The sequence below is a fragment of the Helianthus annuus genome, chromosome 16 (assembly GCF_002127325.2).
Source record: "Helianthus annuus cultivar XRQ/B chromosome 16, HanXRQr2.0-SUNRISE, whole genome shotgun sequence".
NCBI classification, from domain to species: domain Eukaryota; kingdom Viridiplantae; phylum Streptophyta; class Magnoliopsida; order Asterales; family Asteraceae; genus Helianthus; species Helianthus annuus.
Window position 1 is genome coordinate 98,958,695 of NC_035448.2, and position 14,121 is coordinate 98,972,815.

Sequence of the window (14,121 nt, forward strand, 5' to 3'; positions counted from 1 at the left end):
AACTTTTTGAACTCCCGGTAGAAAGAGATTTCCCTAATGACAAAGCTTTAAACGCCGCCCCATATCCTTTCCTTTTCCAAATATTTTTACGAATACGCTTTTTTGATATCGAAGTACGTTTGTAGGATCGTCTAGTGACCCGAACGAGTCAATCAGAAGAGCTCTTGATCTGTTTCAGAGGCAGAAACTAATAAACAGACTTGAAAACAGCTTGAATTCACTATAATTCGCCTTGTATATTGATAAAATTCAGTTTACAATCAGACGGCACTTCGGTAGCACTTCGGTACCGGAAACATGAACAGTTACACTGATTTCGCTTGGGATGACTATTTATAGAGAAGAGATTCCGCTTCAACATGCTTCAAGCGAAATAAGAATGTTGTTGATTCCGCTTGAAAGTGACAAATGTCATTTCAAGCGGAATATCATCCTTCAAGCGAAATCACATTAATTCAATCTTAACTCTTCTATTTTCTCGAACAACGTGCCCTGATCTAATCAATCTAGAACAAGAATCGATACAAGACGAAGTCGACAGATGCATGCACTAACAGACTCCCCCTCAGATGTTGACGAGTCTTCAGTGTCGAGTCATCTCATCATCAGTCTTCGGGCTTTACTCTTTCTATCAGCACCAACATGCTCTCTTCAAACTAATCCTTCTCTAGGATGACTTCAGACTCCCCCTTTCGATGTGCTGGGATTCCTTAAGTTCATCAGCATCAACAGCTCCAGGAGTGTAACCTGACCCTACCTGCACAGACTCTACCTCACAATAAATTTCACAAAAGTTAACAATTTAATATTAAGATGTATGCACCAACTCAGACTCTCCTTCTCAAAACAAACGGAATATCTGTGATCACTTGCAGAAGAATATTCAAACAGTTTTAGATTTAATGTACTTCCCCTCAAAATGATCATTAACTAACAAACTTTTCCAAACCTGTTCAGCACTCGGAATTTTGAAAATCAGCTTTCCAACATCAGTTGTCGAAAATCTTTTTGAATTTTTTTTTTTTAAATTTATGCTAAAACACACCGAAAATCTTTTTGGAATTTTTGTAATAATAAAAGAAATTGCAGTAAAGAAATATTTACAAACACTATTTTTGTGAGTTTGTGTAAGAGGATCATATCAGTTTATGAGACAAATCACCAACATAAGTTCATGTTCTGAGCAATGGCCGACGGAGTAGTTGAAGATGTAGCAAACGCGTTATAGAACTCTTCTTCCATGATTCGGTAACACGTTTTTCAAAAATAGACAATTTCAAGTGGTATCAGAGCTCAGGAGGAGGAGTTCTTACTGATTCAGCTTAAAATTTATGTTTTCTACACCTTCTTTTAAAAATTAACAACTTTTCACGGTTAAAATTGGCTCATTTTCTTACATATTGTGTAAAATTGTGTTTTAACAAACCCTTGAGAGTTTCAGAACAAAATTCAGCTTAAAAATGGTAAAAATGGACCTAAGTTGTGATTCCGCTTGAACGAACATATCCTGTTTCCGCTTCAAGTTGTTATTCCGCTTGAAATTTCAAGCGAATTCTGTTATTCCGCTCCAAATAGCCTTATTCCGCTTGAGATTTTCAAGCGAAATCTGTGATTTCGCTTCAATTCATATTTCGCTTGAAATTCAAACGAAATCAAGTGATTCCGTTTGAACTGCTTATTCCGCTTGAAATAGTTTTAATCTCGCTTGAAGTTGTTATTTCAGGTGATTCCGCTTGAAGACCTTATTTCGCTTGAACTTGCTTCCGCTTGAAATTATCTGTTTTTGAAAAACGTGTTACCGAATCATGGAAGAAGAGTTCTATAACGCGTTTGCTACATCTTCGACTACTCCGTCGGCCATTGCTCAGAACATGAACTTAGAAAACGAAATCGGAACTTTGCAAAAACCCCCGAAACTTATGGGAATTGAGGAGTACCATGGATGGAAGAATCGTTTTGAGAATTGGGTTCAGGCAAACCATCTGAGAGCTTGGGAAAGTATTGAAACAAGACCACTGAGTGCTTTGAAAGTTGATAAAATCATTTTAGAATTCACAGAACAAGAGAGAGACAGTTATAAAGGAGAGAAAATGATGATTAGTCTTCTACAACAAGCTGTCAAAGAAGACATCTTTATTTTGCTTCAGCATGATGGGAGTGCGTTTTCGATCTGGGAAGCACTTGAGAAGAAATTCGAAGGAAGTACAGAAATGCTCAAGAGTAAAGCATCATTACTAAAAAAGGAGTTTGAGTTGTTTACAAGTATGCCAGGAGAGACTACAAAGACTTTAATTGAGAGATACTGTCATCTTGTGCGTACCATGTCTCAGTTGAAAATTACTAAGACTCCAGCAGAATGGGTTGAAAAGCTAGCTGACGCGTTACCACAGAAAGAATGGGGTACTTATCTCATGATTTTGAAGAATTCTGGAGAGTTTAGTTGATTATCGATTGGACAGTTTATTGAAAAGCTTGAGGCACAGGATCTTGAACAACAGAAGATTGCAAAGGAAATATTCAAACAGATGAAACAAGTCCAAAGATCCAAACTGCTTTTAGTGCAGGAAATTCATCCGGATCAGTTAGTCAAAGTTCAGTCAACACTAGTGGATTTTCGAGTGTTAATCCTCCAAGTGTTCAAAGTGTAACTGTTGGTAATGGGCATATGATTCAGTGCAATGTGGCATTGCATCTTCAAAATGGACAAAATTTTTCTGAGGAAGTCGTTAAAAATCATATGGCATTACTGGTTACTGCTTTGGAATCTTATGAAGGACTGATTGCTGGAAAAATTGGTAATCCTATGCTAACCAAGGAAGATTACGATCAGATTGATGCAGAGGAATTGGAGCTCATGGACATCAAATGGTGTTTAGCTAGTGTCTTGAGAAGAGCTGAAAAGTTCAAAATGATTACAGGAAGAAATGATTTTTTGGATGCTCATCTTTCAGCTTTAGGTTTTGATAAATCTAAAGTTACTTGTTTTAAATGTAGGGAGAAAGGTCACTTCAAAAGAGAGTGCAAAAATCAGGAGACTAGTGGAGCAAAGAATCCTTTTGGAAAAGATGATTACTATCGAAAGGCTATATATCAACAAATCAACAATCAACCGCATCAACAAAAGGATTCACAAACTGCACATGGAAAAATGATCGAGGATGCAAATAAGAAAGCTTATTATGGCATTATTGATCAAGATAATGAGAAAGTGGCTAAAGGTTTCAGCCGGGATAAGTACATTCCAGCTGATCCCAATGTTAAAGCTTTCATTGCTCAGATTGTTCAAAAGCCAGAGTTGATGAAGGAATGGATAGCCGTGTTATCTGATGAAGAAAAAAGTCAAGATGAAGAATCTGTTTCTTCAGAAAACAGTTCAACAGAAGGCAGTGATGATGAAGAAATTGAACAGATAAATGTTGGAAAAACTCATTTATCTTCTGACAGTTTTGAATTTTATTTTGCAGATAAACTGAAGAAACTCAAAGAGAGAAAAGCTGTAAAAGAAGTGAAAGAAATCAAGATTGTTGAGAAGATAGTTGAAGTAGAGAAGATTGAAAAGATTGTTGAAGTCACAAAACCGTGTCTTACATGTTTGGAATCCTGCAAACAATGTGAAGAAAAAGACGAGAGGTTTGGTGAATCAGAAAAGTTGAAAGAAAAGTTGCTATTTGACGTCAAGAATTTGAAAGAGTCGTACGATGTATTAAACAGAACTGTAAATAGTTTGCAGAAAACAAATTCGGAGAGAGAAGATGCTTTGAAGATGATGAATGCTACAATGATGTCGAAGCAGAAAGAGATAAAATTTTATATTGAAGAATGTGCGAAATGGAAGCAAGAGTTGGAAACTGAGAAAGCAGAAAATGAAAGAATCAGAAGGTTACTGAGAAGTTATACAAGTTCTGATTACTTAATTGACAGAATTTATCCAACTGTTGCAGGTCTTGAAGCATTTGAAGACAAGAAGTCAAAGAAAAAGGATACTGGTAAGAAACAGAGTGTCTGTTATAATAAGTGTCCGCCTCCAATTTGGGAAGGGTACTCGCCTAGAAAACCAAATGAGGAACAATTAAAAAAAGCAGTCAATATAAAGTTAGAATCCGAGATAACCGATGGGTTGCCAGACAATATTGACGTCACGTTCACAGCGTCCGACACAGATCATGAGTCCGAATTAATGAAAAGAGTGGTCGATCAAGTGTTGGATAAGGATGAGGAGTCAGAGTCGAAGTTCGAGTCCGAAAGTTCGTGTTTGTCAGTCAGGAGTTCGAGTTCGTCTGGAAAAAGTTCAAAAACGTCGGGAAAACGGGTTTATAGTAAAGAATTTTTGTTGTCGAAATCTAATTTGAATGACGAAACATTTGAAGTTGCATATACTTTGAATGATTCTGACAAATTATATTTTGATAAAGAGTTTCCAATAAGAGGTGTTAAAACCAAAATGATAAAAAGGTTTTCAAACTAACAGAAATTAATATTTCTGAAATAAAAGATTTAAATCTTTCTGAAAAACCTAAAAAATACACCTCAAGAGTTCAACAAAGGATAAACAAGAAAATGAGTTACAATTATGATTTAAAGTTTCGAAAGAAACCCAACCATAATGGTAATTTCAAAAAGAAAGGATTGGGTTTTATTCCTCCAGAAAACTATAAAAATGAGAAAATTTCTAAAAAAACAAAATTTGTTTCAGGTCCATCTGAGGAGGAAAAGAAGAGCTCATTCTAGAGACAATCAAATCAGGAATTTCTTGCTGAAAAGAAGAAAACTGAAATTTTTCAGAGAAAAGAAACCAGAACCTGTTTTAGATGCAATGAAGTTGGATACATTGCATGGAACTGTCCCAAAGCAACTAACACAAAACAGGGAGTTTCAGAAAAACTCAAAGAAGTAGTTGTTGATAAAACCGAACCACCAACTGAGAAATTTAAAGTGTTTAAAATATCAACATATGAAGTTGGAGAATGTTCGAAAAGGTTTTACAGGAGAAGTGTGAAGCTTGACAACCAAAAGTGGGTTGTTAAGAAATCTGAGGCAAAATCTGGTGATGAATCTGATTCCACAAAATCAGAGGAGCCACATGTTGTTAAAAAGAGTGAAAACTCAGTTCCTCCAATGGATGATGAGAACTTTCCACCATTGAGGACTGAGAATTTTAAACAAAAAATTGGGAAAGTTGATACTTCGAATCAATTTTATTCTGAAAAGAATGAATTTGATGTTGAGAAAACTTTTAATGGAAATGTGAAGAAAATTTTTGGAAAGATGGTCGAAGGTAAGGCAAAAGGGGTAAAAGATTTTTATGCTACAAAGAAAGCAACATACACCCCAACTAAAGAGGAGTTGGAATCACCCAAGGCTGGTCAAGCTTGGGTGGACATTTTCTTTCATTGAAAAACCTGACTTGCCGGAGATCCCAAGTTTGTAATCGCGGATCAGGAGTCGGCATCCTTCTTGATAATTGATTTTGTGAATGAATTTTATAATGGTTAAATGTTTACAGGTTAAGTGTGACTTGCCGGAGCTTCCAGGTTGGTAAGTGTGAAGCATGAATCGGCATCTTTATGGTTAAATGAATTTGTGTAGATGTTTTATTCCTACATGTGGTTAAATGGTTTGGATAAACTTACAAGTGGTAAGAGGTTGGATCTTATTAGTGATTCGTCAAGGTCATTAAGTTGAACTTGATGTAATCTTCGTACATGTGATATTTCTGAAAAAGCAAGATGATGAACCCCGAACCTACAAGTGGTTAATACAAAACTTATTTTCCAGAAAAACCATTTTGATTAAAACAAACTTAAGTGTTTTGAAATCTAAATGGGAACATAGTTTGTTGAAAGTGGGAGTTCTGATTGTTTATGCCAAGTGGATGGCGAATTGAAGCGATTCATGTCAGTTATCGGCTTTCTGTATAGTTTGTTTTCAAATTTTTAAATGTGTTTGCATTTTGGGGGAGTAAAATTTTCAGAAAATCCAAAAACAATAGAAAATTTGAAAAAGCCAAAAACATGATAAAATCAAAAATGAGTTTTGTTGTGAAAAGAGGAAATGATAGTACATCAGTGGACTATCACAACATGCTAAAGAAATGGAAAGCAAAAAAAAAAGTGATAAACGGTCTCACTGATGATATGCTAGTAGGTTTTTGCACATTTAGTAGATTGTGACGAGATATAAACCTAAATTCAAACTTGCTTATATCGTGGGTAACATTTCTTGGATATATGGGTAACCCCCGAAATCTTGTTTGAAAGGTCCCTCTTTCTGAGATACTAGGTCTTTATGCTCAGTGATATCTGGGGTATTATCCCGGGACTTCTGCTGAATGGAAATTCTGACCTAGTCCCCGAATAATACTTTATGCTTTGCTTGAAATAAACACCGCCCTCAGCATAAAAAATGATGAAACATTGAAAAATGCTAATCATGTGCTGTTGAAGAAAAGATCCTCTAAAGGGGACACACCAAAAGTCGAACCGTCATCTCTCTGCTGAACGGAAGTTCTGACCCGAGCTCTCACGGTTTCGCACCTAACCCCTTATAGATATCATCTAGGTATGCTCACCTGTAAGACTGAATATTGGGATCTGGATACGGGAGTATATTCAAGTGGTGGGACACGCGAATAAGTTTAAGTGCTTAAGACTTTAATCTCGTATCTCGAAACAGTTGAACTTTGTGTGAAAATTTAAGTGGACAAGTATACTGACAATCTAAGTGAATTGTTTAGAACTTAAAATGAAATGAAGCTTAACGATGTTGGTGATTTGTCTCATAAACTGATATGATCCTCTTACACAAACTCACAAAAATAGTGTTTGTAAATATTTCTTTACTGCAATTTCTTTTATTATTACAAAAATTCCAAAAAGATTTTCGGTGTGTTTTAATTTAACAAAAAAAATTCAGAAAGATTTTCGACAACTGATGTTAGAAAGCTGGTTTTCAAAATTTCAAGTGCTGAACATGATGAACAGGTTTGGAAAAGTTTGTTAGTTAATGATCATTTTGAGGGGAAGTACATTAAATCTAAAAATGTTTGAATATTCTTCTGCAAGTGATCACAGATATTCTGTTTGTTTTGAGAAGGAGAGTCTGAGTTGGTGCATACATCTTAATATTAAATTGTTAACTTTTGTGAAATTTATTGTGAGGTAGAGTCTGTGCAGGTAGGGTTAGGTTACAATCCTGGAGCTGTTGATGCTGATCAACTTAGTGAATCCCAGCACATCAAAAGGGGGAGTCTGAAGTCATCCTGGAGAAGGATTAGTTCGAAGAGAGCATGTTGGTGCTGATAGAAAGAGTAAAGCCCGAAGACTGATGAAGACTAAAGATGAGAAGACTCGACACTGAAGACTCGTCAACATCTGATGGGGAGTCTGTTAGTGCATGCATCTGTCGACTTCGTCTTGTATCGAGTCTTGTTCTAGATTGATTAGATCAGGGCACGTTGTTCGAGAAAATAGAAGAGTTAAGATTGAATTAATGTGATTTCGCTTGAAGGATGATATTCCGCTTGAAATGACATTTGTCACTTTCAAGCGGAATCAACAACATTCTTATTTCGCTTGAAGCATGTTCAAGCGGAATCTCTTCTCTATAAATAGTCATCCCAAGCGAAATCAGTGTAACTGTTCATGTTTCCGGTACCGAAGTGCTGCCGAAGTGACGTCTGACTGTAAACTGAATTTTATCAATATACAAGGCAAATTATAGTGAATTCAAGCTATTTTCAAGTCTGTCTCTTAGTTTCCGCCTCTGAAACAGATCAAGAGCTTTTCTGATTGACTCGTTCGGGTCACTACACGATCCTACAAATTTAATGACCTTGACGAATCACTAATAAGATCCAACCTCTTACCACTTGTAAGTTTATCCAAACCATTTAACAACATGTCGGAATAAAACATCTACACAAATTCATTTAACCATAAAGATGCCGATTCATGCTTCACACTTACCAACCTGGAAGCTCCGGCAAGTCACACTTAACCTGTAAACATTTAACCATTATAAAATTCGTTTACAAAATCAATTATCAAGAAGGATGCCGACTCCTGATCCGCGATTACAAACTTGGGATCTCCGGCAAGTCAGGTTTTTCAATGAAAGAAAATGTCTACCCAAGCCTGACCAGCCTTGGGTGATTCCAACTCCTCTTTAGTTGGGGTGTATGTTGCTTTCTTTGTAGCATAAAAATCTTTTACCCCTTTTGCCTTACCTTCGACCATCTTTCCAAAAATTTTCTTCACATTTCCATTAAAAGTTTTCTCAACATCAAATTCATTCTTTTCAGAATAAAATTGATTCGAAATATCAACTTTCCCAATTTTTTGTTTAAAAATTTCAGTCCTCAATGGTGGAAAGTTCTCATCATCCATTGGAGGAACTGCGTTTTCACTCTTTTTAACAACATGTGGCTCCTCTGATTTTGTGGAATCAGATTCATCACCAGATTTTGCCTCAGATTTCTTAACAACCCACTTTTGGTTGTCAAGCTTCACACTTCTCCTGTAAAACCTTTTCGAACATTCTCCAACTTCATATGTTGAATTTTTGAACACTTTAAATTTCTCTGTCGGTGGTTCGGTTTTATCAACAACTACTTCTTTGAGTTTTTCTGAAACTCCCTGTTTTGTGTTAGTTGCTTGGGGACAGTTCCATGCAATGTGTCCAACTTCATTGCATCTAAAACAGGTTCTGGTTTCTTTTCTCTGAAAAATTTCAGTTTTCTTCAATATAATTTTATATATTAAATAATAAAAAGTTATATCTATAAGAACCATGTTGTACGGGTTGAATATATGTAATTGTATATGCCAAATAAAAAAGTTATATCTTTAAAATCACATGTATTACATGGGTTGAATAAATGTACAATTGTTTACCAAATAATAAAATAATGCATCTTTAAAAAACCTCATTTAAATAAGGAGTAAAAGTCTTCTGGAGTGACAATGGCACAGAATTCAAAAATAAGGAGTTGGATGCCTTCTGTGTGAAGAAAGGGATTGTAAGGCAGTACAACATTCCTAGAACACCAGAGCAAAATGGGGTTGTTGAAAGAAAGAACAGAACACTAATTGAGGCTGCCAGAACCATGCTTGCAGATTCAGGTTTGCCATTAACTTTTTGGGCAGAGGCAGTAAACACTGCTTGCTATGTCCAAAACAGAGTTTTAATCAACTCCAGGCACAAAAAGACTGCTTATGAAATTCTGTATAAAATAAAGCCATTAATCTCATATTTCAAAATTTTTGGTTGCCCATGCTTCATTTTGAACTTAAAAGATTCTATCTCAAAGTTTGTAGCCAAAATCGATATGGGATATCACCTGGGGTACTCATCCACTGCTAAGGTCTACAAAGTGTTTAATACACGGACCAAAGCAGTGGAAGAGACCTTGAATGTAAAGTTCAATGAACTTTCATCACTGAAAATCCCTGCAAAACCTGCAGAATTGTTCGATCTTGAAAAATTCACTTTTGAAAATACTGCTGTCAAGACTAACACTGCAGGTCCATCAGAGGATTCATCACCAGACTATGGATATGAAATCATCATTCCTCAAAAGTCTGCTTCAAAAGGGGGAGCATCAGTTGTTCAAAACAGTTGTCAAAGCTCAACCACTGCTACCTTAACAGTTGTTGACCAAAGTAGCCCCTTAACCACTGCTTCCACCTCATCAAACACTGCTGACAAAAGTCCTCAAACAGTGGATCAAAGTCAGCAGGTGTTCACACCTTTACCTCCAATGCCTCCACCTTTTGAAGCCACTTCTGGGTCATCAAAGTCACCAGCAGTGGTTAGCGCAGATGATACACATCTGCAGCCTTCACCACAAAATGCCATCATTCCCTACCAAGGAGAGCTAATCTTCTTGAAATCTCATCCACCAGATCAAATCATTGGCAACATCAATGAAGGGGTGCTCACAAGAAAGCAGTCCCAAAACATTTGTCTTTTTGCTGGCTTTCTATCACTCCATCAGCCAGTCAAGTACTAAGAGGCACTGAAAGACAACAGCTGGGTAGAGGCCATGCAAGAAGAGCTCCAACAGTTCAGAAGACAACAAGTATGGGAGCTTGTACCACTGCCAGAGAATGTAAGTCCTATTGGCACAAAGTGGGTCTTCAAAAACAAAACTGATGAAAGGGGCATTGTTGTCAAGAATAAAGCCAGGCTTGTGGTTCAAGGCTACAGACAAGAAGAGGGAATTGGTTATGATGAAACATTTGCTCCCGTTGCAAGACTTGAAGCAATCAGACTCTTTCTGGCCTTTGCTGTCAACCACAATATCAAGGTGTACCAAATGGATATAAAATGTGCATTCCCCTATGGTAAGATTCAGGAAGAGGTATATGTCTGTCAACCTCCAGGTTTTGAGGATCCATTTTATCCAGATCATGTCTACAAGCTAAACAAAGCTTTGTATGGCTTAAAACAAGCACCCAGAGCCTGGTATGAAACTCTTTCCACCTTTTTACTTTCCATTGGTTTCACCAGAGGCAGGATTGATAAAACACTGTTTTTAAAATGGAGAGGAAAGGATTTGATGATTGTCAAGATTTATGTGGATGACATCATTTTTGGAAGCACATGTAATAAAATGTGTGAAGAGTTCAGGCAACTCATGACAGCTGAGTTTGAAATGAGTGCAATGGGTGAACTCCAGTGCTTTCTTGGTCTCCAAGTAAGGCAGCTGCAAAATGGCACTTTCATCCATCAAGGCAAATATGCAAAAGAACTTTGAAAGAAATTTGATATGGATGATTGTAAGCCATGTAGTACACCCATTGCAACCAACAAATTGGTCATGTCTGAAGAAAAGGATGATTTGGTTGATCAGACCTTATATAGAAGCATGATTGGGTCTTTATTGTACCTAACTGCATCTAGACCAGATATCATGTTTGCAACATGTGTCTGTGCAAGATCCCTATCATCCCCTAGAAAGTCAAACCTTATTGCTGTAAAAAGGATATTCAGATACCTCAAAGGTGCTCCCACACTAGGTATCTGGTATTCAGCTGATGGTAAAATTGAGCTTTTAGGTTTCTCAGATAGTGACTTTGCTGGATGTGATAAAACAAGGAAGTCCACTTCAGGAGGGTGCCAATTCCTAGGCAATTGCTTAGCGTCTTGGCAAAGCAAAAAGCAAGCAGCTGTTTCCACATCCACTGCTGAGGCAGAATACATAGCTGCTGCAAGCTGTACAGCCCAACTGCTCTGGCTTCAAAATCAGTTACTGGATTTTGGTATCACTGACTTGAAGACACCACTCATGTTGGACAGCCAGGCAGCAGAAAATATCATCAAAAATCCAGTTTCCCATTCAACCACCAAACCTATCGACATCAGACATCACTTTGTGAGGGATTGCTATGCAAAAGGTTTGATTTCTCTGCATCATGTTCCAACTAAGGATCAGCTGGCAGATGTGCTAACCAAGGCATTAGACACATCTACCTTTGAAAGCTTGATCTCTAGGATTGGTATGCTCAACATGGAATAACGGGCAAAATCCTGTTTTTCTATGAATAAAAGCATTAAAATGTTTTCAGAAAATCAAAAATCCATCCTTAAAAATAGCTAAAAATGAATTTTTCATTAGAATCCTAAAAATCTGCCATAACCACTGATGGGTTCAAAAGTCTATGCTGCTACAAAAGTCTGTCCACTACTGAAAGTCATCTCCAGTTCTCATTTTCTTTGGTTAACCACTGATGGTCAAAATCAGTGGTGCATCCACTGCTAGGCTATCTACTGATGGTAAAAAGCATCCACTGTCATCCATTATCACTACAACTACTGTCTTCACCAATTGTTTTCACAACCTGTACTGTTTAAAAGTACTGTCCTTCACCTCACCAGGGGATGGCATGCGGGCAGTACTTAGAGGCCAGACCTTATGTAACTGCTGCCACGTCAGCATTCACTCTTCTTCTATAAAACCCCCTTTTCAACACCCAAACAAGGTTTCACTGCCAAATTGAATTCTCAAAAATTCTCTTCACAAAGCAGTTTCCATCACATTTCGTCAAATTCCTTCACAATTTCATCTTCAATTCTCATCTTCAAAATGACAAAATCGAAATCATCCGCAAAAGCTTCTAAAGGGGCCTCTCAAAAGGCTACCTCCACCGAAATCCCACACAAACCATCTCATAATCTACTGGGTCTTCTCATAAAACCCGGTACCATCGACACATTTTGTAACACCTCGAAATTTTGTGTCCAATCATGTGTTAACACGTGTCGTTTGTTTACACGTGGCATTGATACTAAATAAAGGACTAGTTTTGACAAACCTTGAAAGTATGTAAATTCGAGGGTTATAAATGTCAAACAAGGGTAAATATACTGTACAGTAACCCTAAATGATACTTGTACCTTAAAACGAATAAATCATGGATCGTACGGAAGCGAAACGCGGAAGAAAGTGAGAGATTACGAGCTACAGGGGTTAACCGTGTCAACATGTTTAAATTATACCTCTGAGTGACCCTTTAACGTTCCCGAGGCTTTGTAACAGTATTATACGCTCACCAGAATATACTGTATAAATTCCGCGAAGTTCCGTTTTAAAACGAGAAAGTTATGATCAAATTCGTATGAGAAGGGTTAAAAGCGTCAATAATATAATTTAAGGCTTTCCGGATAATAAGTAATCTAACCGGGGGCTTAACGATACGGGTAAATAACGCGAGGTCCTTAGTTGTAATTAACCGAGGGCCAAATCGCAAAGTTACCCCTTCAAACCCGAAAGGTCAGGTAATTAATTACCAAGATTTTATAATCATTACAAAAGATTTAAAAAGATATTCATTTTAGCCCCTTACGGACCGTAAAGGTTATGCCTTACGGACCGTAAGGAGGGGAATGATTGATTTTGATCCGCCTCTGGCTTACGGACCGCAAGGCCGAAGCCATACGGTCCGTAAGCGATGCCCAGCGACAGAAAGTTGGCTGTTGGCTGTCCAAAGCAGTAAAACACGAAGTAATGGGTTTCTCAGGGTCATGGGTGCCCCCTACTCGACCCATAACTCTCTATGACACCTGCCATTCATCCATGGTCACTTGTAGAGTGTGTTGTGATGATCTTAATGCCATTCTTACACTATAAATAGAACCATTGTGTGCATAAGTTTCATCACAACTCAAAACACATTCTCTGATCATTCTTGGAGCTTTCAAACCTTCTTCTTTGTTCTCTAAGCAAGCCTAAGCTTCTGTAAGTCATTTATATCCCTTGTAGTTTGATTTTACTTAGTAAGATAGCTAAAAACCAAACCGTCGTAAATACGGTTTGACTTCAAAATAAATCTGTAATGGCTCAGTCTTATGACGGATCAAAAGTAGTTATGAGTTGGTAATTATGTGGGTAATAAACCCCAAAAAGGGTTCCCTCTGATCGCCAATCTAACTAGTTCAAATGTCGAGTCAAACGAACGTTTAAAAAGTCAACAGAAAGCCGTTTTTGCGAATCTTGCATAATCTGTAATGTGTATGCTATGAAACCTGTTTTGATGATCCTAAAACATGATATTAAGTATATAAACTTGTTTACGTTCGTTCAAATCGACCATTTGCTATATTGACCCGGTTCGGAGCCGAATGTCGCAAAAGTTTGACTTTTGTTTTGACTTCAGTTCTGACCCGTTTTAGTGAGGTATAGATATGCCTTAGGACTCTCTTAGGACCAGGTTACATGATGGTATAACCCTCTGTGACCGGTTCATTGTTTGGCCGAGTCTTTTACGCATTTCCGTTAATCGCCTAAAAGTTGACCGTAACGCCCTTTTTAAAATAAAACGAGTATTTCGGACGCGTGAACGGACCATAACCATGCTTACTAAATTATAAGCATGTCCTTAAAGTTTCACGTCAATCCGAGGTCTAGAATGAGAGTTATGCTAAATAGCGCATTTATAAGAAACTTTTGTAATAAACGGCGCAATTAGCATAACGCCTATCTAAACCAAGATTTCGTCACCAAAACTTTTACCCACTATTGTAAAATAATATTTTTGGAATTTGAAATATTTTTAATAATTTTTACCTTGCTCATAACCTGCGGTTATGGCTACGGTTCGGTAAATACCGAATATGCCCTTT